This window comes from Anser cygnoides, chromosome 10, assembly GCF_040182565.1.
Source record: "Anser cygnoides isolate HZ-2024a breed goose chromosome 10, Taihu_goose_T2T_genome, whole genome shotgun sequence".
NCBI lineage: Eukaryota > Metazoa > Chordata > Aves > Anseriformes > Anatidae > Anser > Anser cygnoides.
Window position 1 is genome coordinate 7728020 of NC_089882.1, and position 23088 is coordinate 7751107.

The following is a 23088-nucleotide window of genomic DNA, read 5'->3' on the forward strand; positions in this document are numbered from 1 at the left end:
TACCATCCCTTAGAGTTCAGGTTTATTTTATTAGCTGCTTGTTGTGGCTTAACCCGGCCGGCAGCTAAGCACCACACAGCCCTCCACTCACCCTCCTCCTTCCCTGTCTGGGATGGGGGAGAGAAACGGGAAAACGAAACCTGTGGGTCAAGATAGACAGTTTATTAAGACAGAAATAATAATGATAATAGTACTACTACTACTAAGGTGTATGAAACAAGTGATGCACAATGCAATTGCTCACCACCCGCTGACCGATGCCCATCCCGTCCCTGAGCAGCCGGCCCACCACCCTGGCTAGCCACCCCTATATATTGTTCAGCATGATGCCATAGGGGGTGGAATACCCCTTTGGCCAGTTTGGGTCAGCTGTCCTGGGACAGAGCGAGAAGCTGAAAAGTCCTTGGCCTAGTGTAAGCGCTGCTCTGCAACAGTTAAAACATCAGTGTGTTATCAACACTCCTCATCCTAATCCAAAGCATAGCACCCTACCAGCTACTAGGAGGAAAATTAACTCTGTCCTAGCTGAAACCAGGACACTGCTCAATATCATCAGTTCAGAACTTGAAATCTGCTTTTCTGGCAGTGTGTTCATGGTCAATAACCCAGCTGTACATTGTGTCTAACTCAAGCGTTTTTTATTTTTAGGTCTTCTAGGCTTTTCAGAAGTGCACACGTGCACTCAGTACAACGCTGTGAGATTACAACATTAACTGAGGTGCCTGCTCCTCTTCCTGGTGATCTTTGTCAACTGTAAAAGTCTTGCCTTGGACTGGACATCTGACTTCCAGTTATGGCAGAAAAGTATTTACTACGTATTTTAGCAGAGTGCAGTAGGTGGCACTAGAGCCCTTTCAAATGTTGTCTTGGCTCTTCTAAGGGAATCTAATTTCAAATGCAAGGAGTCAGCTCACAGAGGAGGACAATAAAGCAATTGCTCCTGCAGGTGAGGATTTTGTTTTTCCCTCTTCCTGTTTGTGGAAGGAAATGCCTGGAAAAATTAATCTAGGGAGATTTTAGGTTTTAGTGTAGGATACTCGGATGCTGTAATATCAGAATATTTTTTGCAAGTTTTCTTTAAGCAACTTAGTTGGTGTTGGAAAAAAATAATTTTCAGTTGATCTTTTGTAGCAAAATTATATTTCTCATTTTCTTGTAAAAGAACACTTTGTTCCAAACTGTCACTTTTTAGCAGTTGACACAGTTCCTGTTCTGCTGCAAAGTCTTGAGTTTCATTTAAGCAATGGTATTACCTGGTCATGCGATGTCATGTGCCTTCCACAACCTAATTACTTCTCCCATTTAGTTCACAAGTGTATATCTGTGGGTATGTTCACATGCACATACACATCTGGTGTCATTGAAAGTGCAGACCACTGACACTCAGAAAAAACAAACAAAAAAAAGAGAAGTGGGTTGGAGTTTTTATCTTATAAAAAAAAACAAACACCAACAACAGTTACTCTGAGGACTTTGGATTTTACCAAAAAAAAAAAGTGAGAGTTACAGTTTACCCTGTTACCAAACTTATCCCGCGGTCAGTCACTTAAAATGGAATTGATTGACTTCTCTTTGCAGCTCTGAAAACCTTTTGAGCTGACCTGGGCTGCCTGGGGCAGGGATGAGATGCCCTGCATTGCCACTTGTCTCTGGTCAAAGCTGGTGGAGCTGATTTCTCTGCCTGCAGCCTGGCCCACAGCTTTCAACAGCTCAGCAAAATAAAAATTGGCATTTGATGTTTGCATCCTGCAGATAATTATAATTCTCCTGGTGGTTATGTCTTGGGGGTGGGAACCCTCCCTGGCCCTTAGGTGTGCAGGAGGGCGGCTGAGGGGCGGTGGGGGTTGCTTGATGCTCGTCCTGCTCGGGGCTTTGCCAGGACACCAGACAGGAGGATGCATGAGCGGCGGTGATTGCGGTTGGACATCATTCATTACCCCATCAAGGACTCAGCACGTCAGTCAGTGAAAAGGCGTGTGTATTGAGCTGACAGCTCTGGATTGTTTCTTCACCAATTACCACGCCAAAGCCTTGATAGTGTAATGAAATATGCCTCCTACCTATCGCTTCATCTTTGTCAGGCTGACTGGCTGTTCTTAGTTTGTTATGACTGCAAGAACTTTAGCGGTGTCAGAAAAATAAGCAAGCTTGTCTCCGGTGTAAAGAGATCCGAACCTCAAACACAGGGTGGGTGCTGTTAAATAAAGATGCCTCAGTCCAGATGGAAATGGGGATGGGGGGGGGAAAAAAAACAAACACAAAACTCATTGACCAGCCGAGGCCTCAGCTCCCCTGTGGGACCCAATGGGGGATGAAAAATGTAAAATGTTTTTTTGCTAAACATCTTAGTAAATAAGTAAATATTTTTACTTTATTTTTTATATATTTTAAAAATATTTTATTACTAAGTACAAATACTTAGTAAAGTATTCAGTGTTTCTTATCATATATTTATTGTGGTCTAACATAGTCTAAACTTTCAGTCTCCCTTCTACATACATGTTCTTTGCTAGCCCTTACTTCATTATTTGGGCAGCCTGGATTCTCCTTTACAAAGCTCCCTCCTCCCCAGTCACTGAAGATTACCAGATTGCTTGCATCTGTGCCAGGAGTTCTCCTGCAGGCAGCGGGCAGGGTGCTCACCTCCTTTGCCCTCTCGGTGAGGAGCAGAGGGTTTATAGTGAAAGTAATTGGGCAGCCAGGACTTAAGTACTCCAGCAAAGCACTCAAGTACATGCTGAAGTGATGATGAGCGTGGGTTGAAGTCCAGGAACTTTACTAAATAACAAAGTGAAGTGGAGTGGTGGCCCTGCAGGTAGGGTGGGGGGGTGAGGCAGCCTGCTCTCAGTACGAGCTGGTGGATGGAAACCCCATTCCTGCTGGGACCTTGGAGTCCCAGTGCTCCCTGTCCTGCAGCGGCGGCCGAATCCATGTGGGTGAAATGCAGGGGTTTGACTTGGTGGAGGCACACGTGGAACACCGAGTATTTCCCGTGTTAAACCTAATCACGAAGCTGGTTAAATCTCAACAGGGAAAACTGCAGCTGAAGAATGCATCTGCGCACTTTGAAGTCTGAGCGATGCCTGGATTCGAATTCCTGCGAGTGATCCATTTGAATCGATGCCACGCGTGCCATCCCTCTTGTGCGTAACATCGGTAAGGCAGGGCTGCCACAGGGCGCGGGGAGTGCAGCAGCGTCCTGCTTGTTCTCGGCACTACTTTCCATAATGAAAGAAAACTGTGATTATTTCAATACAGAATATTAAAACATTTCTTTATTTTTATTTTTTTAAAAAGCTAAGTAATTAAGAGGAACACATACTCCAATCCTCCTCCAATTGCCCTTGGTTGCAAAACTCTCTTGGTTTTTAACTACTTGGTGTTTTTAACATTCAACCCAAAGAAAAAAAATTTGGGAATATTAAGCTTCTTAATGCATGCTTCAAAGAAAACACTTCTGAATGGTATGTAATAAATCAATCATTACTTAATAACCATAATGTTTTCCTTTTGAGTCAGGAGCTCTTGAGTAAGATGAGGATTAAAAAAATAAATAAAAATTGACAGCTCTCAGGTCATTTAACGTAAATTGTGTTTTATTGATCAGATTTGAAAGCATTTAATATTAGCTTCATGCAATGACATCAATTGAGGATGCTGTTGTCACTTCGGAAGCAAGAGCTGAAATGCAAGCCCTGTCCGTGGCAGAAGCTCGATCTCCCCAGAAGGGACTTAGCTGAGGACATCTCATGTCCCACTGACAGTACTCAGCTAAAAATTTCTGCCTGACATTTTGCAAACCTTAAACAATTTCGCTGATTTCTAGAGCTTTCTGTGTCTAGTCCCCTCCTGATAAAACAATGTTTACTTGCTCTTGTATTTACTTTCTAACAACTCTCCAATATCATATTTACACAGCCGATACTCTTCTGCCGGCAGGTATTTTAATAGAGCAGTTTGTTAAAGCAGCTTTCACAAGGATACAGGTATTGCTGCACGAGAGCATTGCTGTACAGCAAGGTTTCTCCTGAATGCAAGAAGAGTGATTTTCTTACCAAATTTTGTCTAGGGGCATCTAAAAGAAGAGGGACAAAAAGCATGCAGCTGCAGATCCTTGTCCAAATCCATCTGTGGGTGAAAACCTGTTGGAGAGCAGGTTGATGAAAGTACAGCCTGTTCCTTGCAGCTTTGCTGTCCTCCAGCTTATCTGTCCGTCCCTTCTTAAAATTCCTGTTAAAACCTTTTTGGCTTTCTCCCTCTGAAGGCAGTTGCATATGTATCTCTAGTAATTCTCCTACTTGTCTCCACTTAACCAGACCTGGACCACTTCTTTTTTTGTGCAGCACTTCGCCTTTGCTGCGGGTCTGAGATGACAAATGGGGCTGGCCGTGGGTACGCTGAGTGAAGCCCCAGCCCTGCTGAAATCCACAGCTCACCTATCCAGGGGCTTCAGTGGTGCTCAGACTGCATCAGAGGTGGGGCTGGTGTCATCTCCCACAGTGACGCTTCTCCTGTTAGCTGCTCTTCCAGCCAGCACGTCACGGAGGAAAGTTTTAGCAGAGCTCTTGCAGGCAACTCCATCTCATTTATTCTTTGTCACTACTAGTTATTGTTGGAAGTGGTTTCCAATGAAGTAAAGTACTTATGTATACACAAGAGTAGGGCTGCATCAGCGTTTCTTTGTTTTTAATTCTGTGTGTCTGGTCATGAAGTTGCCTGACCCTCTGGAGTTTTTCTGGCTTTTCTCTGGTATTTGACGCTTATTGTTTATGTGCTTTTCTAGCTCATTAAATCATTAAGCATCAGTAGTGATGCAGGCCTTTGATCCTCTTGAAAATTAACTGGTTATGCCCATCTCCTTACCAGTTCTCGAGCTGTGGCAGTACTTAATCTCTCTCTCCTGGATACTTCAGGTCATCCACAGACCTTTGCCAGGATCTTTCTAAAGACCATACAATTCGTAGGTGAGTTTCCCTTATTCTTTTGCAGATCAGCTTGCAGAGAGATGCAGTTTTCCTCTACAGAAACATATTGCTCACCATGATGTGTGTAACTTTCAACTAGCTCTTAAAATAATCAACATTTTCTGCAATGAAAAAAGTCACGGCTGGTTTATAATTCCACACCTCTCTTCTGCCAGAAATGCCTGTGTATCCCCAATGACAAATCCAAGATTTGACTATTTTCATTGACAAGACTACTTGATTCCTATCCCTATTCCCACATTTTTTAGTGTGATCCCTTCCTATGGAAGGTAAACTGCATCACTGCAATGTCCTTGGCCCCTAAAACCAAAAGGTTTACCACTAAACTTTTGTCCCTTGGAGATGGAGCCTCTGTCCCTGGTCGGAGCCTTTCCAAAAGCTGGCTGTGAGTTGCTAAGAGACAGCTCGTCACTGCGGCAGGGCAGTAATCAGCTGCAGGCAGGTAATTAAAGTCACTACTGCTTTATTATTAACTCTTCGTAGATTTAATAAAACAAAAACCCAAACAACTTTTTGTCTGCCTACCCTCAAGCGAATAGCACAACACTCCTGGTCCATCTACATCCATTAGGTGCTGTCTGTGATTTTTTTCCTTCCTTCGGAGACTTGTCTCCCAGGGGCTCTTTCAAGTGCTCTCGCCATGACCTAACCCTCCTCTGCTGAATAATTCCTACCGAGACAACACGGTTTCCCCGCTGTGTTTTCCACGCTCCCGGGTTTCAGCAAGGCAAATAAATCAGGCTGTCTCCCATCACCAGGCAGCCTTGTTTGCTCAATTTTGCCGTTCCATTTCTTTATTGAATAAGCACGTATTTATGTATTTTGTGTCCTTTTTCTGCCTGCCCATTTTTATTGAACTTCTTTATTGGCCATACTGTTGGGCTTTTCTGACGGGGGTTTGGATCTTGGAATGCTGTTTCTTCAGACCAGCTGTCACTTCTGTCCTGACTTTTTCCCAGGAGATTTCTGTGCATCACTTGCATGTCTAGCTGTGCCTAATCGAAGTACCCCTCGCCTTCTCCGTGGCTTTTAGTTTCAATACCTTTGTACACTAAATCTTGCTGTTCCTCCTTCTCTTAAGCTAAGGTGACCCTCTTCTTAAATCTTTTTTTTTTTTTCCTTTTTTTTTTTCCCCAGTAATAGAGAAACAGCCTCCAGCTGCGGACCTATGGGTTTCTTTTAACATCAGCGTGCCGTAGAGCCAAGGAGCGCTGCTCCCAGGGCAGCCCAGAGCTTTCCCAGAGCAAGTGTTTGGCAGCAGCCTGGTGAGTGATGCGCACGTGTTACCCGAGCGATGGCGATTGGATTTTGGCTGCTGTTATCCCCACCCAATGAGTCCAAACTTAAGGACAAGAGAGGAGGGGTTTTCTGCTGTTTCACCAGTTTGGGCCCCTGTGCTTTGGGGCTTTTTTTTTTTTTCTTTCTTTTTCCCTCTCCCCTACAAGCTCCTCATTTCTCTCTGTAGGGGACTGGGGAGCTTTGGGGGATGTAGGAAAGCAGAAAAACTTTCCCCTAATTCTCCTGTTGCTGACTTCCAACTAAATCTGATGTAGGGTGATGCTGCATTTTTCAGGGCTGGAAGTTGGTGTCTGATGCAGGAGAGCTGGGACAGGAATGAGGTTTCTTGTCTTGCATGGCTACACCGAGGACTGTTATTTAGAGCTGTTATTTAGAGCCCTTCACCTCCACCCTAAGCACCTGTGGAGGCTTTATTCCTTAGCCCCTCAGAGGAATCACAAATGACAGAAAGAGCAGAAGATGTAATGACCCTTGAGGTAGGAGAAATTATTTACCAAACCATAGATAAGACAACTGTTATCTCCTCTATTGTGTTTCAGGGAACCAATCTATTGCAGATGTTGCCATAGCCATTCTGTTTAATTTAAAATTGTCCTGCATTCCTTATGTCTCAAATTCTTTCCTGTGAAACAAAATCCTTTCATAACCTAAATGCATCACAGGAGATGAGAAGGGCTGGTTTGTGGATGTATGTGGCCATTCCAATGGAGCTTTATGTAATTGTTTTTTAAATAGAAATCCTTGCTGTATTTTTTTTTTTGGTCTGGTTCATCCTGGTTTTGTCGGCTGCCATATGTTTTCTGACATATGCTCCCTGTCTAGCAATAAAAAGCTACCAAGACTAAGAAGCCTTCATTAATTTGTAACAGACAGAGTAAGAGCTCCTCTGATTTTACTGACTTTGAGAACTCAGTAGCAGATATAATATAATGCAGGGATTACAAAGGAGTTTTTACTGTTGGTTTCCTGGAATAATTTTCTTTGTGCATGGGTCTAAAGGGTAAGGATTAACAAAACTATTAGTAATCAGAGGCAATAGATGAGTCTGTTTACCTATAGCTTTTAGTCCCTCTCTCTTAAAAGGGCCAGTGACACTGGAGCAAAAAGACCTGCTGTTGTTTTAAAATTGACATAGTCCCTATTTCCAAAGAGCTGATACATTTTTTATTTTTTATTTTCCCACTGAAATGAGGCAGGGTTCCCAGTTTCACCTATGTACAAGGAAAACATTTTGTACTTGCAAGACAGTACAAGGCTGGTCATGTTTTTTAGATGTGCATTCAGAGGCAGGGCAGAGCAGTGAGTCAGGTATATGTGCCAGAGTGAGCTTTATTCGCCACTTACTAATCACTTTATGAACACTAATTTTTGTATTCCTTCTTCTGAGACAACGTTTTGGAGGCACTTAAAGGATGTCATACACATGCAGCTGGAGATAGCTCTGGGGATTGATTTCACCCATAGCATTGTAGGTTTTATGGTGAAAGCCATGTTACGAGCAGAGCAGCCATTTACCCACTGCTCCTGAATTGCTCTTCCTGGGACCTGGTGGTCCTGCAGAAATTAGGGTGTTTTCTAGGAAATGATACAGCGCAGTGGTTGTCGGCCACACACTAATGGAGTGGCAATCAAAGCTGTCAATGAAAATGATCTACATGCAGTGGCTTGATTATCTATGTCCTGGGATACTTCTATGCTAAAGGATTTTTCAAGTTTTAATCAGTCTGCATTAACTGTGATGCTCTTGCAGTTGATCATGGAAAGAAAGCAACCGTTGATTGTACTAAAAGCATTAAGTGACCTCTGCTAATTAAAAGACAACGTCAATGCAGCTGAGCTGAGTAACTGGGTCTTTAGCCTTTTAGATAAACATTAAATGAAAATCAAAGAGTTTGGAGGAAATAAATGTGGTAAAGGTAAGAGACTTGTTTGTGGAAGTAGCAGGTCATATTTCAGTACAGATTATGAAGTCCATTAATGATACTTAATATACCATACAGCAAGTAATTTGTCGAAAAAGACCAAGCTTCCTCCCCAGCTGCAAGATGTCTTCACTTACTTTCCCTTGACTGGGGCATTTTGCTCAGGAAAGCTTATGATGTAGTGAATCCAGTGTCTCTGTGTTGTCCATAAATAAACTAAGTGCGTTTCCTCACAAACGTGTGTCACCTTTTAAATGACCCAGACGTTCGGTGTTAAGTTCCGTGTTCAGTAATAATGTAGTCAGTGTCTACAAATGCGGTCTTACTTGCCTTTTTGCATTAATCTCAGTGTCTGGGAGAGAAAACAAAACAGGTGGAATGACTGCATACAAGCACATCCCTCATTCCTTGGAGATTGTAGACAGTAAACAGGCTCTCCTGCTTTCTACATATATATTTATACATATATATATGTATACGCACATATATATACACACGCAGTATATATGTATGTGTATATACTGTGTGTGTGTATATATATATATATATATATAGATAGGATGAAATTCCTTTGGAAAGAGGAGCAATGGCATGGCATTGTGTATGAAATTGACTGGAGCTGCTCCCTACCGTTGTCCTCCAAGGAGTCATGGTGGCCAGAGAGCTGGTGAAGGAGATGCTGAAGCAGCCACAGGGAGTACAGTATAGTTTGTCTGGCTTGTGCCTTGTTCTTTGAATCCTTCCTCTGTAACATGAAACAGAAGGAAGGCTGATTGAACTATGTTTTTGCATGTGGAGGAAGTTAAATCACACGTGGGAATATTGAGAGGAACACAGTGGTTCCGACTGGTGTTTGAGCGTGATATTGGCTCAGTGCATAAAGAAGCGCTTCACAGAGAGGAGAAGGGGAGGCGCCTGCTTCTCTTCAGATTAAAAGAAATGTTCCTGAAACCAAAGGTAATCTCTTCCCAGGCAGTTCGTAACCGAGCTTCACGGCTGCCAGCCTGTGTTTGATCACATTCAGCATCTCCAGCCGAGGGGGCTGGGGGGCTGGGGGTGTGCAGGCATCCAGCTGCGGCCTTGGTCTCCGTCAGACGCCCTCTCGAAAAGGTAGTTCGGGGCAAGAGATGCTTGAGCTCTTCTTCTGCCACTGCGGTGAAAGATCCAGGGTGAGATGGGCTGGGTCTCGGTGGTGCTGCTTATCTCTTGGCCAGGGAATGATGCTGGGATGAGCTCGTGAGCTGCAGGCCCGGCTGGGGCCTCTGCGCATCATTTCGGACTGGGGCATCCTGTCACTCAGAGAGGGTGACAAGATGAGGGAGAGGTTTTACTAACAGAAAATGGTGATTTTTTTTTTTCTTTGCCAAACATCTTAGAAAAAACGTTGTTCATCAGGAAACCTAAAAGGGAGGTTTTGATGCAAATATCCACTTCACAGAAGGCTTTTTTCCCCCAGCCTTCTTGGCAGTGAGAGGTTACAGCCACGTGCGTGACACCCCAAGAACTACCTTGTAACTTTGGAAACAAGGTGCTTTGTCAGTTCTAGGCACTGCATTTTGTGGTGTCAGCCTCCTCCCAGCCACGGCTGCTGGGCAGAGCTCTGGTCTCAGCAGTGGCTGACTTGTTTCTCTCTGGTGTTTTACAATGGGCTCTTATTTTCAGCGTTTTTAAGGCAGAGATGTGCACCTGAAGATATTTTAAAGCTATTTCTTTAAAAGGCTATAAAAATAAAATAAATACTTGGCATAGAGTTTCTTGGAGTGCATGATGAATATTTTAATAGTTAAAAATCTAGCCAGAGAGAAATTAAATGATTTAATGCTCTAAATAAATCTCTTTGTGGGTTTTAATGTGCAAGAATGGACAACAATGGCTGTAAAACCATTCCACAAATACTTAGATCTATGCCATAGTATACTTTGTATATGTTATATCCGTAGCCAGTAATGGTCTGTTATGTCTTTTCAGATGCTGAGGGAAGGTATTAAAACAATTTTTCTCCTCCAGCACTTTGCATAATAACCTTTAGGTTTTGAGCGGAGAGTTTAGACCTTTGGTCATGGTTGCAGAAATTCATCCTCAGCACCTTCGGTCTCGGTAACTCAGAGCTCTTGCATCCGTGTTTGGAAGTAGGAACTGGAGAGGGGAAAGTTTTGGGGAGGCCAGGAGGGGAAGGAGGATCTGGGAGGGGATTGATCCCATACAGAGCAGCTCAGGCAGCACAAATTGTGGAGGTCTCTCATCACAGTCCATAGATATTTAGCAGTCACGTGAGAAAACTTTCAGACTAAAACGGATAGCAATTGGCTGCATTGCAGCCTAACATTTCCATGACTTTCTCCCCCCCCCAACCCCCATATCTGGAAAAAGATTTTGAAATATCAGCTACAACACGGAGATGGAGCATTGCTTGAGGTGTTGCGCTGATTGAGCAGTGTAGTAGATAAGAAAGCCTCTGATATATTTGGTCAATTTAAAAAAAAAAAGGTAGTCTGTACGACGTGTGTCTGAGTTCCATTTCCATAAAATAGTATCTTTTACATCAGCGAGAATCCTTCAGTATTAGATCCTGCTGTAAGGCTGCCTTTCTGGCAAGTCTTTCTGCTAATCGAATTGTCTGTATTTTCTTGCTTGCTTTTATAGTAATTCCTGTTGCTAAATGTAGTGAATGCAGTTGATGGTGCCAGTGTAAATTATTAAAATTATACAGAGTAATAAAAATGTATTGTGTATAAAAAGATAAAAGCTCAAGTTGCACTGCCTTGCTCTGCAAGTTACTTTGGAAAATTATCTAGTATTTAAAATTTATACAAGCTATACATTAAATACTGTTGTTTGTTTGTCTTTGCATGTTTTCCAAAACAACACGTTTGAATGTTTTAATTTTTAGACTTTCAGTTTCTTTGAAGAAAATGGGGGGACATCCGCTAAATTTTTTGATTTTTTTTTTTGAGAGGATCTTGAGTTGGATGCTCAAAAAAGTGTTGAAAATTATAAATCACTTCTGAAAATGTATGTGGGATGTTCATAGCAAGGAACACTGAAGAGACTTAACTGTATAAACTCCGCTCTGTTAATTCATCACATCACTGCACAATGTTTGTTTTCTTTTTATTGAAACAGTAGAGTTTTTTTGGGAATCAATGAAATAAACTAAGCCTTTCACACCCACTGGCCCCTCAACCTCACAGTAATAAAACAAACTTTTTGGGTTTTCCCCTTCTCGTAGCAGGCACTCAGGGAGCAGATATAGGAAGTGTCATGAAAGTTGAAGAGAAACACAAAACAGCACAGATGTAAGGTTGGTCTTATAAGGAGAAAAAAAAAAGAAGAGCACAGTGCATAATCTCAGCCCTCGCTAGAGAAGATGTGGTGAAATGTTGACTCTAATTGCCATGGGACATAGATTAGCAGATGGTCCCATGGATAGACTGCTCTCCATGTCTATAAATAGCATAAGCTAATTTATGCAAGATCTTTCTTTTCTTTTATAGGCATCTCCCAACATGTCGCTGTCTTTCTGGCAAGGAAGTGCCCGGCACTGGAGCTAGAATACAGGTCTTGTGTAAAGCCCTGGCATCATGTGATTACGTTACAGCAAAAAACCATCTGATCAAGTGACTCGTGATTGAAAAGACAGCCAGTGACAGCCCGATCTGAATGCACCTTCATTTCAAAAATAACTATCGGGTATCTGCAAGTCAGCTGGAATAATAGCAGTGGGAAGCGGGGAAGGCAGCACGGCTCCGAGCAGGGTCAGGGAGCCTTCATGCCGTTTCCAATCTCAGGCTGTCCGAGTGCTGTTTGCTTTGCAGATCTCGTCTACCTTCAGTTTCCAGCTCCCCGCTGGAAGAGGCAAGCGGTCCTGCCGGAGCTGGTGGGAACCTTACACCTCTGTCTGCTTGCACCAAGGCTGAACGAAAGCTCTGGTGGGTGAGTTGCTGAAATGCTTTGGGCTGGTCGTAGGTACGGATCCTGCCCCCTTCAATGGGACCTGCCAGGCAGCCCGGCTGTGATGCTCCATCCCACCTCAGCTAATAGTGAAGCTCCTGCTGCTGTCAGCAGCAGCGAGATCGGGGCCCTGGTTTCTTTGTTTCTCAGGGTTCACCTCCCTGACGCGTGGACCCCGGGTGCTGCAGCTGCCTGTCAGCCTCCCCTTATCTCCGGAGCACGTTGCCATCCCTGCCAGCTTTCCCCAGCCTCCCATTCAGCTCCTCTCTGTCAACAGCTCCTGCAATGGAAGCCTCACTTCTTGGTTCATATTTTTGGCCTCTTTGTCATTCAGGATGCCTCATGTCAGTAGGCTTGGCTACAAGTGTTACCTAGCAAGCAGGTATCAGATCCCCAGTGATATTTATGCTCTTTTTTGGTGCCATTTGTGCCTCGTCCAAAGAACTCTGAGAAAAGCCTCCTTCTGAGCAAGTGCAGCCATCGCTGTGCAATGTTTAGGGCTGTAAATCAGCTGAGTCAGAGCAGTATATGTCCAGCTCTGCCTTGCTATTACATCAAATTAAAGAAGTAAAATTAAATAAGGAATAAGCAAAGAATTTGCTAAGCTGCAAAGCAAGTACAGGGAGTTGGGGTTTTTACTTTTTATTTATTTTTTTATTCTTAGCACTTTCTTTTCCCAACGTTAGCATAATATCCAGTAGCCCCTGAGGAAGGCTGAGCCACCCCTTTGCTGACTCCCTGGACAGGGAAATGAAAACGTAACAGGGAAGACTTGATGCCATCTCAAGCCTAATGCCAATCAAAACCAGCCACCAGAAACATGCGTTGGAAGATCAAGGCCCAGGTTCTGCTCCGTGCTAAATCTAAACCCTGCTTGGGTCACTTGGGATATTCTGGATTTGCCTACACATAATTTAGAGCAGATTTTGGACCCTGCTCATGAGCATTATGCCTTTCCCTACAGGAAGCAAGATTGCTTCTGACCTTACTTAAACTAAGCAGCTTTAATCGTCATGTATGGAAACACCAAGACTGGGCTGGGGGCTGGGGGCGCAACCATGAGAATCCTATAATCTTTGGTTAAGTTGTAATGAAATTGTCCAGGATGAGAAGGAAACAGATGGATTCTGATTAATTTCTCACAAGTGTAGACCTCAGCATCCGATGTAACATATGTGGTGAACAAATGTCACTCATGCCTCCAAAGTGCAGAAAATATCACTATTGTCAGGATATATTCATTGGCATATTGGCTGCTGAACTCCCAAGGGTATAAGGATGCTGTGCATTATGTTTAGTGCTGAATTAAATATTCAGAGGCAGAGATACCTAACCTGTCCCTGTATGCCTCACTGGTTATCACAGTTGAACTTAATGAATTGAAAGAGGGAGGGGAAGGGAGATCTCCCCCCTCCTTTGTAAAGCGTTATTTACTGGGGAAGAAATATCAAGATGGCTTGCTATTTCTGCTTTACAGCGTTCACTTGGCTGGCAATAGAGGCTGAGTTAGGGAAAATAATGCAGCTTTGAGCTGTAAATGAGCAACTACACTACTTTGATCTCGTACTGATAGAAATCAGAGCCCGGCTTTGTGTTTGTGGAGTCGCTCTGGTTTTTGTCACTTCTATAATCTATTTCATGTAATTGCATATTTAAAAGAAATGAAGTTCATTTATTGATTGCCACTGCATTGTTTGAGGCAGGTAAACATAAGAGGCCAGAGCTACTTGCTCTCGTCTCTGTGTAGGCTTAGGAAGTCGAAGGAGCTCTGCATGCGAGTAAAGCGAGGCCCCATCTGCGCTGAGGAAAGATATTCATTACAGCTGACTTGTCCTGTTAGAATTACTGCCCCAGACTGTTTCTCGAAAAAGGATGTCACTAAGATATCTATTAGAGTATTTCATCGCCACACTTGGGCACCGAATATTGAGCAGGGGGGCTCCTGCGTAGCCCAGGCTCTGCCCCTGGAAAAGGCTTCCCCCTTTCCGTCCACCTCCCTGCAAAACCAAGGAACATGTACGTTGGTGTCTTCCCTTCTAAAAATGAACTCCTCATTAGAAAAATAGTGAAAAACAGGTACTTTGCTCTCTGTTTCGCTGTATGTTAAAATTATATCCATCTTAATTTGTACGTTTCCCTCTTCCCCTTTGGCAAACACTGCTCCGGCTCACATTACAGGCTGGTTGGTCTTAATGATCTCCTTTGTAACAAGTGCATACACATCTTTTGGGAGAGCTGAAACACCTCAAAAGAAGCTTCATTTCTGATTGAGGAAAATGCAGCTGGTAGGGCTGGGGAGTATGCGACAGCCACATTTGCTGCTGTCACAAAGTGGCTAAAGCACACTCGCTCTTTCTCATGCGGTGTTTTGCTCTAAATTGAAGATGCAGCAAATCTCAGTAATAGCTGGGGCTTTGCTAAACGGCACCCATCTGCTGAAGTCGTAACCTTCATTTTAATTAAGACCTCTGGTTTTGGAAAACTTGACCTGAGACTTTCATTTCCTTTTTTTTTTTTTTTTGTTGTTATTTAATGTTTCGACCTACGCTGGCCTACAGGCTCCTGATGGCTTGTGAAGCCCAGCAGTGTTTTGTTTGACTCCTGCGCTCATTAGGGACAACGAGTAGTGTCTCTGCTTAAAACTTCAAAAATTCTAATCAGGCAATCAGACCAATTCTTCAGGAAGCCACTGCCCAATTGAGTGCTGGTTTTGCTGAAATTCCTGCCCTGTGTTGTTTCCAACAGTTTTTGTCTGTTTTTGCCTTAATTATGTGCCATGAGGGGTGGAACAACTTGTGTGTCTGCAAACTTTGTGAGCAACACTGCTATCCTTTGTTGGCTGGGAACTTCTTTTCACTTCTGTTTTATGTTGTTTCTTTTCTCCATGGTTCCTGACCACATGCCACTTGGAGTTTCCTCCATGAAGCTGCCACCAGCGCCAATGGGACTAGGTTTTATCATTGCTTATTGCATCAAGACTGCACAAAGCAGCACAAATCCTCTGTTGGTCTCCAAAATCACCAAACAAGGTCAGACTGGCTCTTTTTTCTTTATTTTATCGTGTGGCACTGGAACTTCCTTGAAATGCGGCGCAGTGGTTCTGTGACCCGTAAGAGAGGTGATGTTATGAAGCTACAGCAGAATTTTTTGACCCAGCTTGTGTTATGTGAAAACCTGAGAGGCTCGTGGTGCCATCCCAGCTAAACGCATGGTGTGCTGAATAAACCTACCTGCTGCACCGCACGGCAGAGCTTTTTGTGGGTAACCAGCAGGGCCTGAAGCCACAAGAAAAGGTGAAGCCAAGGAGAAAGATGGGAGACGAGTTTATGGGGAAGCTAAAATGGTGGGTGTGGAGATTTTAATTAATTAATTGCAAAGCTAAAGAGAAAATGAATATATAACCAATACAGAAATAACTCGTGCCTAAAAATAGCCCCAGAAATCAGTTTAACTGAGAATATGCTCAGCCAAGTGAAGCCATTTCCAAGGTGCAGGGTGATGAGAACAGGACCCGAGTGCGCCTTGCCATTGTCTCTTCGGCTGGAGCACTGCACGTGAGAGTCCCAATTGCTGCTTCCTGCGTACAGCGAACCGGTAGAGATATTAAATTGGGGCATAATGATGAATGAAACCGTGGGACGTGTCTTGATTATCCCAGGGTTCTAATGTATAATTGAATTATTTTGGTAAGTATATTTCAAGCCCTTTGATTTCTGGCCTCTGTTTTTAATTACTCAGCCCCCTCTTGCCCTTGTGCATTATTATGCTATTCATTAGCATTCCGTGAGACTACAGAAGTTTGACTTCTGAATAAAGTAGCGTACAAAAGAGAAGGGATGCTTTTATCTTACCACTTAATAATTTAAATGGATCTCTTTTCTTTAATCAATGTTTAATAGTACAATAGCTGTTTATTTAAACTGCACATTGCCTAATTTTGCAAACAAAAAAGAGGGGAAGGATAAACACGTTTAGAAATAATGAGCTTTGTAACTATTGTAATCTTCAAAAGATTTAAAATATCTACAGCACTTATAATGTCAGTTCCTCTCAACGAGACAGTAACATGGGTCTGGATGTATCTGTATCATTTATGCAGCGTTAAGTAGTACAAGCCTATTTTTTATTTGCGGGAAGCAGAAAACCTTGCTAATTGCAAAACTGAAAGCTACTCAGCAGCGTTAATATTGTTGGCATGACCGCCAGCTGTGATGATTAGGATGTGTGACAGAGGGAGAGATAATTTGATCACAGGCCTGGGGACTAGGAGCTCCTGTGGCCTGCTCCCTCCCAGCACACCTATGAAGGAAAATATGGGGAGAAACATAGCTGGGGTAGAAATCCAGCGGGGATGTTCTACGTGTGTGATGCTTGTGCTAAATCCCCAACAAAATGGGGTTTGGATGAGGCTCGGTCACTGTGGGCTGGAAACTGGGAGCCTGAGCTATGGCAAGGTCAGGGGGACCCGCAGAACCCGACATAAAAGAGATGGGCTAAAGCACTCGTCCCTCCGCTCGGTGTCCTCATCTGTAAAACAGGAATTGATCAGGGATATCTTGAGGATTTAGAGATATCTGGAGACCGCTTTGGAGGCATTAAAACTAGTGAGCATAATATCTGCATTTCAAAGTACTCTTTGGACATCACTTAATTCATTTTGACAGCAGCCCCGCACAAGAAACGTGGCCATCTCCATTGTCTGGATGGGATAACTGAGACCAAGGGACCGGCCTGAGATGAAGGCAGCTGGGGAGGGGAACGTGAGCACAGGGTAGCACCAGGACAGGGGTGCAGTGTCCCCAGCAGCCCAGCAGTTTGGTTGTAAAAGCACCCGTGCCGGCAAACTGCTCTACCCACACGCACCGGGGGTGTTAATCCTACATAATCCCCGTCTGATGTCCTGGCCAGGCTGTTTTCAACAAATTATTCCCCAGGCAGCAAGACCAGACCTTTTTTTCCTGTTGATTTGTGTCTCCTGGCCCCTAAATCTTTCCTTTTGCTGCCAGCACATCCAGTTCTCTCCTTTTTTTTTCCCCTTTTTTTTCCTTCCCCCTTTATCTCCCCAGATCCACGTCTCACAACCCTTTGTGCAAGCTCGGAGCTCCTTCCCTTCTCTGCCTTTTTTCTTCCTCTTTTCTTGGCTTCGCAGAGGTCTGGAGTAAAGACTGGAGGGGAGTGACTGTGTCAGGAGCAAGAGGGTGGTAAGGACTGCGTGGAGAAAAGTAATCTGATGCTGTGGGCTTGTTCCCTCCTATTGGGACTGTTTTGTAACTCCTGTTGACTAGGAGAGCTTAGCTGGGTTATTCTAACATAAGATGAGGAAGAGCTAAGACTTTTTTTTTTTTTTTGACTCTTTCTTTCACGCTAAACAGATTTATCCACGATAAGAGACCCTGCTACTGACTTATTAATTTGCAGTGAGCTGCGGTATTAAAAGCTGCTGAGATTTTTTTACCGTTTTTCGCGTGCATGCCGAAAAAAAGTTGCACACGGCCAACTCGGAAGCTGAACGTGCAGTTCCAAACCCGGAGCCGATAGCGGTCTCACGCTCAGAGCAGCCTGCCCTGCTCCACGCAGCACGTTGCCAGCGGTTCCTCCAACTCGAGGGCTGTTTGTCCTGGGGGGCGGCGGCGATTTTGTATCGCAACGGCACTTAGGGAGCGTGGCCGCGGTTGCATTCCGCTCTGCAGTCGCTGGTTGCGAGGCAGTGCCCTCCCCCGTATTTAAGCACCTGGCTCCCGCTGAAGCGCGTATTTGGCCAGCACCGCTGGAGCGGGCACCGGGGCTCCGGGAGGAGCGGAGGGCGCGCAGGGAGTTGGGGAAGGCTGCGCGGAAAGCGCTGCGAGAGCCGGGTTGCCTTTCTGGGGGGCTGCTGCAACGCGCTGCCCCCGGCTTTGCTCTCAGCACCGCCTCACCTTGCACTTTTTCCATCGCGAGCACGTTTCCCAGCGCGCTCGTTTATTGACAGCGAGCGGGACCGTGGCGCACGGTGACACGAGCGGGGGGGGGCGGCTGCGGCCCGGCCCCTCCGCCCCCCGCTCAAGTTGCGGCCGTCTCCAAAAAGATGCTGCCAACTCCGGGCGGGCTGCGAGCTGAAGCGGCGTCTCCTTCCCCATCCCTCGGCTGAGCAGAGCCCGGCGCCGGAGCTGGAACAAGGTCAGGGCTCCGCCGGGGGGGGGGACCCGGGCAGCAGGGGGAGAAGCGGAGGGAGGCAGGGGGGAGAGAAGCCGGGGCAGCGCCACCCGGCTCTGGAGAGGAGAGAGGGGAGGGGAGGGCACCGAGGAGCCGGTGCGGAGCCGGTGCGGAGCTGGTGCGGAGCATCCTCCCCGCAGCCCGGGAGGGGAGGCGGCCGCGCTGCCCCGCTGGATGCGGCCCCCCCGGGTAAGCGGCGCCGGGGGCAGAGCGGGGAGGGGATGGGGGGGTGCTGGTGGTGGTGGTGGCTGGGGGGCGGCTGAGCTCAGCCCCCCGGGAACTTGCGGTGGCCGCAGCCGCTCCCCGGCTGCCTGGGGCTGGCTGGGTGCCGCCGCTGTCAGCCGAGCCCGGGGCGAGTCCGGCGGCTGGGCGGGAGCCGGCTCCGGCACCGCGACGGGGGGAGCCGGGCTGCACCGCTCCCAGGGCTCGGGAGAGGCTCCAGTGCCCGTTGGTACCCGCGTCCGGTAATTAATTCGGGCCGGTAATTAATTCGCTGCCGTAGTTACTCCAGCGAGTCCGGGCATTTGGATGGTGCGAGCAGCCGGACAAGCTCGCTTGCAGATATCACTCTTTCTCCCCCCCCCCCCCCCTCTTTATAAATGTTTTTAATTTCAGCTACCAATTTTACAGCTTCTGAAATACTTCCATTTCCCACATCAGGTGGTTTCTCGCTGCTGGCACTTTTACCTTTCTGAGTGGGAGATGTTGAAGATTTACTTTGTTTAAAATAGAGCAGTAACAATGCCCACTTCTTTCAGTGAGACATGCGTTATTTCCTGACCCCACCAACTTCACTTGGACAATAGAAGCTGGAAATAGTCATTTCAGAGACGCTACTTTCCATCTTTCAACAAGTTGCATTATTCCCTGCTCCAGTAATTTCCTCTAAGACTCCCGTTCGTCATCGTTGTGTAGATGGTGTGTGAGATGCGTGATGTTCAACCTGCAGTCACTGGGGATTAATGCCTGGGCATGACATCATCGACAGCCAATGAGGCGGTGGGTTTGGACCCAAACTGACCCAAACTGTCTTCAAATTGACATGGTGGTCCTCCCCTGCTCCGAGGGAACAGCCCAAGTTTGGCCAACGGGGCTGGTTTCCGAGCACGGGCTCCTTGCGCTGCCCCCTCTGGGATAGGCAGGGCCCGTTAAACAGCCCCGTGCGTGCGGTTGGTCTGGTGGGTCAAGGATTTCATTTCATGGCAGAGGACATATCACTTTGCTGATATCGATAGTTACGGTGTGACTGAGCTGGCTGTTGGCAGTGTATAAGCAGCCAAAGTGTTCTCAGCCTCTGTGGCAGGAAGGCTGCCTGAACAGCGTGCTGGAGCACAGCGGCTTTACCTGTGCTAAACGCCTCCCTTTCCTCACCGCTTAGAGCTGCTCACCTGGAGGTAGGCATGGACTCAGTGTCGGAGGAGTCGTAGGGAAACTGTGCAGGCAGGTGGGTGCTGCTGCAGCTCCCCAGGCAGGACAGCGTGTGTCCCCTGCCTGCCGATCCTTGATGTGCTCTTACCTCCACCCCAGGACCTCGGCACCTCCGTGCCACCAAGGTCCAGCAGCTCTGAAGCCCTCGGCCTCTGTCCCTGCTACGTTGCTGTAGGGCTACTTAAAACTCAGCTGCCTTGGGTAGCTTTTGCAGGATCACAGCAGGTGTTATTAAGCACGGCCTGCCTCCAGAAATGGACATTTCTGCTTCCTTAACCTTCATCATTTCACAGCAGATTTGTTCAAGTCCCCGCAGGCCAGCTGGGGGCTTCAGTGCAGACTGCCCGAGACCCTTTGTGTCAGGATCACCAAGATTTGCACACAAATCTTGTGTGCCGGTTTAAATGTCTTCTTCAGGTTCGCTGGACTTCCTACTGTTGAACGTAAATTTTTGGTCCAGAGTTCATTGCAAAAGTCTTAATATTTTTTTTGGATAGTTTATAAGCAGGTGCAGGTGAACTCCCCTACCGTTGCCTTTGCACCGAGAGCCATTTATATCAAGGGAACCACGCAGGATATTAGCAGTACGGCCAGCAAGCCTCAGAGGTGTGTGCAGTTCTTACGCCTTCAATACCAATAAAACATGACAGGATACATCTAATGAATTACCTTTAAATTAGAAAGCAGTAAACAAGCCGTTATTGGATTAGGGGAATATTAAAATTAGAAAAATGTTAGTGTCTTTTGATATCCCGTGGCACATTTTTACTGGCTAGGAAATGACATGGGTTACTGCAGAGAGAGAGGGTCTCTAGAGAGCTGTAATGATTTTCATCTGTGTGAAATAGATTTTTTTTTTTGTTTATGCTATTACTTACAGCATTATCTAAACATAAGATGGTAGCAGATTTTTTTTTTTCCTTCTACTTTTACACTAATGTTTGCTATTGTTTTTCTGAGTGACTTAGTGCTTGTGGAAGGTGTAGATTTGATGTACTCTGTTAGCTAAAAGCTCCTAATTATACAAGAAAAACACATGCAAAACAATACAAGAGGCTTAGTGATAGATTTCAGTCCAACACTGAAGAGCTTTTCTGCCTTGCCAGGGTGCAGAGATGATAGCTTGGGTTCATGCCCACGTATTCCATGTCATCCTTGCTCGGCTACCTAGAAGGCTGCCCCAGCTCTGGTTTATGATTTAAATCGCATGAAAAGATTCCTACTGGCTTCACTGGGATTTACATCTACTCCTAAGAACTAGACTAAATCCACCAGCTCTCCCAGTTATACATCTCACCATGCAAGCGCTCCCTGGAATTGCCTCCCAGATGTGACTGCTCTGGATTAGATCTGAATTGGCAACTGGCTGGAGGTACTTGTGCAGAGCAGCTCCTGATCTCCCCATGCCAACCTTTCATTAATCCGGGGCCAACACCTGCTGTCCTTTCTCCGGCAAGATGCCCAACTAAGGACTGGGCTTTGAATGAAAAGGGCAAAATCTGGCCAGCACGGCTCAAGTGGTAGAAAAAAATGTACATTTAAGAGGCAAATACTAAAGTATTTGGTGGAAAGTCATTAATTATCAGGTTCATCTAGAATAAAACTTCTTGTGAAATCTTGAAATTACTGTGATCCTGCAATACCAGGTAACTCTGGCCAATGGAAAATCAAGCCCTTAATCTAGAACTAAACTCAAACTAAACTACAACAAGCAGTGGTTTTGTTTCAAATATTAATATTTAAGAATACTCTAAGACAAGTTTTTTTTTAAACTCCTTATCAATATGAACATGGAGCAGCAAGCTGCCTTTGAGAGCTAAGCCTCATTCCAGTGTCCTGAGGAAAGTCTTGAGGATTCTGCTCTGTCCTGGATTTTGGAGGAGTGTTCAGAATAAAGAGCTCTTTGGTACGTGTGCTCGTCACCCAATATACTGCATTTTCCTTGTCTCACTCACACAGTTTATGGCCCTGGAACTTCTTGCCCCCTCTCAAGGTCTACTAGGAGAACTCCCTCAGCATCTCTTTTTCCCTTTTAAAAATTTGATAACCGTCATGCAAGCTGTTGTTTTGAAGCCAGTGCCAGCCCTGTAGATCAGGAGATCACAGCACACTTTCACCTGAGGTTAGGCAGTGCAACGTGAGCTGCTTTGCAGTGGCAAAGCATCCTGAATGCTTGCAAGCTATGGGGATTTCTACTGGGCTATGTCACTGAATCCAGACTTCTTTGCTTTTCTACAAAGGCTTATACAGAGGAACAGAGGGCTGCAGATTTCACCAGTTTTGGTTTATGTTAATTTTTTTGCATTGATTACTTTGGAAAGGCTGGTTAGCTGAAAGGCTGACTTCCTCAGAGCCAGCGCAACTGCTCCAGAGTGAAGCTCAAATAAAGGAAAGTAGTATCAGGTATCTCTGTGCCTCAAAAGGTGACCCGTTGTTTTTATTGCCCTTCTGTTGTGTTTCAATTTCAGTTACACTTTACAGAGAACATCTGTGGAATAAAAACTCTGGTGGGGGTCAGGCCTTTCTCCTTGGAGGATATTTCCCCTTGTGCAGCACCAGTTTTTCTCCCTCCCTCCTTTAAAATAACAAGTCAGGTGCCATGAACAGAAAGGATTAAGTGGCAGCACTTCCAGCCTCAGCCTCACATGGTGGTGAAATTCTGATTAAAGAACTTAGTCCCCAGCCCTCGATGCAGAGCTTTTGCCCCTTTCTGCTCTCCAACCTGCCACTTGCAGTACACCTTAGCTGTGTGCATTGCGTCCTTCAAAAACGGAAGGGTTATGGTATAGCTGGGGCCAGCGTGACTTGTTGTTTCTGGACTGACCAAGTAAAAGGAGAGAGCAGGACACTGATGGTTTAACTCTTAAAGAATTTGTAGGCTTTTGTCCAGTCTGCAAGAAACTGCCAGCTAAACCAGATGCATTTCAGTAGTGCCTGGACATGGATAAACCAGTTCACACAACTTGTTTTAGCTTTTTAACAAACATTGCAAATCTCAGGTTCACATTTGCATAATTCGGGTTATTAGTTGATGTGTTTGCATTTCCTAAACTACGTGCCAAATTCGCATTTGGCATCAGCTTCAGAGTGTTAATCTGAGTGTAAAGGGGAAAAGGAGAAAATTCAGTTGTTGTAGGCAGCATCAAATGGTTAGTGACTTTTCAACAAAATTAAATGACTTTCTTTTTTTCGTGAGTCATTTCAGGTGTTCTATGAAAAATTTGGAAATTCTCTTAATTGATAGGGTACCTCGTCTTTCACAAGTGCATCTCCTGGATTTATATATATTGAGAATTAATAAAGCTTCCAGC

At 45.3% G+C, this 23088-nt stretch overlaps 1 protein-coding gene across 2 annotated transcripts in view; it reads left to right on the top strand.

Annotated features, from left to right (window-relative positions):
- EOGT (EGF domain specific O-linked N-acetylglucosamine transferase) overlaps nt 1-23088 on the top strand; it is a 116534-nt gene that overhangs the window by 22222 nt on the left and 71224 nt on the right. For both annotated transcript variants that reach the window (XM_067002917.1, XM_067002918.1), the window contains exons 20-22: nt 649-946; nt 3032-6250; nt 11701-15186. The gene's annotated coding sequence lies outside the window, so the exon portion shown is untranslated. The remainder of the gene's footprint in view (nt 1-648; nt 947-3031; nt 6251-11700; nt 15187-23088) is intronic.